We start from the raw sequence: 3483 nt of genomic DNA on the forward strand, positions 1-3483 counted from the left end.
TAGTGTAGTGTGTAGCATGTAGTGTGTGTGTGTATAGTGTAGTGTGTAGCATGTGTGTGTATAGTGTAGTGTGTAGCATGTGTGTGTATAGTGTAGTGTGTAGCATGTAGTGTGTGTGTGTATAGTGTAGTGTGTAGCATGTGTGTGTATAGTGTAGTGTGTAGCATGTAGTGTGTGTGTGTATAGTGTAGTGTGTAGCATGTGTGTGTATAGTGTAGTGTGTGTGTGTATAGTGTAGTGTGTAGCATGTGTGTGTATAGTGTAGTGTGTGTGTGTATAGTGTAGTGTGTAGCATGTTGTGTGTGTGTATAGTGTAGTGTGTAGCATGTTGTGTGTGTGTATAGTGTAGTGTGTAGCACGGTGTGTGTGTGTATAGTGTAGTGTGTAGCACGTTGTGTGTGTATAGTGTAGTGTGTAGCATGTTGTGTGTGTGTGTGTGTGTGTGTACAGTGTAGTGTGTAGCATGTGTGTATAGTGTAGTGTGTAGCATGTGTGTGTAGTGTGTAGCACGTTGTGTGTGTGTATAGTGTAGTGTGTAGCATGTAGTGTGTGTACAGTGTAGTGTGTAGCATGTAGTGTGTGTGTGTAGTGTAGTGTGTAGCATGTGTGTATAGTGTAGTGTGTAGCATGTGTGTGTATAGTGTAGTGTGTAGTGTGTGTGTGTATAGTGTAGTGTGTAGCATGTGTGTGTATAGTGTAGTGTGTAGCATGTAGTGTGTGTGTGTATAGTGTAGTGTGTAGCATGTGTGTGTATAGTGTAGTGTGTAGCATGTGTGTGTATAGTGTAGTGTGTAGCATGTAGTGTGTGTGTGTATAGTGTAGTGTGTAGCATGTGTGTGTATAGTGTAGTGTGTAGCATGTAGTGTGTGTGTGTATAGTGTAGTGTGTAGCATGTGTGTGTATAGTGTAGTGTGTGTGTGTATAGTGTAGTGTGTAGCATGTGTGTGTATAGTGTAGTGTGTGTGTGTATAGTGTAGTGTGTAGCATGTTGTGTGTGTACAGTGTAGTGTGTAGCATGTGTGTGTATAGTGTAGTGTGTGTGTGTATAGTGTAGTGTGTGTGTGTATAGTGTAGTGTGTAGCATGTTGTGTGTGTACAGTGTAGTGTGTAGCATGCTGTGTGTGAATGAGTCTTTATTTGTCATATACAGTGTATCACAAAAGTAAGTACACCCCTCACATTTCTGCAAATATTTCATTATATCTTTTCATGGGACAACACTATAGACATGAAACTTGGATATAACTTAGAGTAGTCAGTGTACAGCTTGTATAGCAGTGTAGATTTACTGTCTTCTGAAAATAACTCAACACACAGCCATTAATGTCTAAATAGCTGCAACATAAGTGAGTACACCCCACAGTGAACATGTCCAAATTGTGCCCAAATGTGTCGTTGTCCCTCCCTGGTGTCATGTGTCAAGGTCCCAGGTGTAAATGGGGAGCAGGGCTGTTAAATTTGGTGTTTTGGGTACAATTCTCTCATACTGGCCACTGGATATTCAACATGGCACCTCATGGCAAAGAACTCTCTGAGGATGTGAGAAATAGAATTGTTGCTCTCCACAAAGATGGCCTGGGCTATAAGAAGATCGCTAACACCCTGAAACTGAGCTACAGCATGGTGGCCAAGGTCATACAGCGGTTTTCCAGGACAGGTTCCACTCGGAACAGGCTTCGCCAGGGTCGACCAAAGAAGTCGAGTCCACGTGTTCGGCGTCATATCCAGAGGTTGGCTTTAAAAAATAGACACATGAGTGCTGCCAGCATTGCTGCAGAGGTTGAAGACGTGGGAGGTCAGCCTGTCAGTGCTCAGACCATACACCGCACACTGCATCAACTCGGTCTGCATGGTCGTCATCCCAGAAGGAAGCTGACGCACAAGAAAGCCCGCAAACAGTTTGCTGAAGACAAGCAGTCCAAGAACATGGATTACTGGAATGCCCTGTGGTCTGACGAGACCAAGATAAACTTGTTTGGCTCAGATGGTGTCCAGCATGTGTGGCGGCACCCTGGTGAGAAGTACCGAGACAACTGTATCTTGCCTACAGTCAAGCATGGTGGTGGTAGCATCATGGTCTTGGGCTGCATGAGTGTTGCTGGCACTGGGGAGCTGCGGTTCATTGAGGGAAACATGAATTCCAACATGTACTGTGACATTCTGAAACAGAGCATGATCCCCTCCCTTCGAAAACTGGGCCTCATGGCAGTTTTCCAACAGGATAACGACCCCAAACACAACCTCCAAGATGACAACTGCCTTGCTGAGGAAGCTGAAGGTAAAGGTGATGGATTAAACCCAATTGAGCACCTGTGGCGCATCCTCAAGTGGAAGGTGGAGGAGTTCAAGGTGTCTAACATCCACCAGCTCCGTGATGTCATCATGGAGGAGTGGAAGAGGATTCCAGTAGCAACCTGTGCAGCTCTGGTGAATTCCATGCCCAGGAGGGTTAAGGCAGTGCTGGATAATAATGGTGGTCACACAAAATATTGACACTTTGGGCACAATTTGGACATGTTCACTGTGGGGTGTACTCACTTATGTTGCAGCTATTTAGACATTAATGGCTGTGTGTTGAGTTCTTTTCAGAAGACAGTAAATCTACACTGCTATACAAGCTGTACACTGACTACTCTAAGTTATATCCAAGTTTCATGTCTATAGTGTTGTCCCATGAAAAGATATAATAAAATATTTGCAGAAATGTGAGGGGTGTACTTACTTTTGTGATACACTGTATACATGTACACGTGTTCAGTAGAACGAAATTCTTTCTTCATGTTTCTCAGCTTGTTTGGAAGTTGGGGTCAGACCGCAGGGTCAGCTATTGCACAGCGCCTCTGCAGCTGAGAGGTTTAAGGGCCTTGCTCGAGGGCCCCACAGTGGCTGCATGGCAGAGCCGGGATTTGAACTCTCAACCTTTCAATTGATGGCCCAAAGCTCCGCCCACTAGGCTCCCACTGTCCCATTATTGTGTCCCGTTAGCTCTTTAGATAAATGTTTATTGATCTGAGAGGGAATTTTTGCTGCTTTTGCTGTTTTATAATTTAATATTCATGTTCAGAATGTTTAAAATGTTTCAGATTAAAAGTTATTCTCATATATTAAGTATTTTATCTAGTTTTTGGCATAAGCGTTTAATACAGTAAATTATTCATCACTATCCTTTATTTGGTTATAAAAAGTATATTTAATTAAAGATTTAATAATTAGCAAAATCACTTCAGTTCTTTATTTCATTTAATGTTTGTATTCAATTTGACCCCAGAACTAAACCCCCCAAAAATTACTCCACCATCCCCCTTCAGCAGTAACCCCCCCCCCCCCCCCCAACACACACACACACACACACACACACACACACGTAACCCTCCTCCAGGAATGATGACGTTTACACCTCCCCCAAATTCCTGTGTGTGTGTGTGTGTGTGTGTGTGTGTGTGTGTGTGTGTGTGTGTGTGTGTGTGTGTGTGTGTGTGTGTG

Source organism: Trichomycterus rosablanca, chromosome 9 (genome assembly GCF_030014385.1).
Source record: "Trichomycterus rosablanca isolate fTriRos1 chromosome 9, fTriRos1.hap1, whole genome shotgun sequence".
Lineage (NCBI taxonomy): Eukaryota > Metazoa > Chordata > Actinopteri > Siluriformes > Trichomycteridae > Trichomycterus > Trichomycterus rosablanca.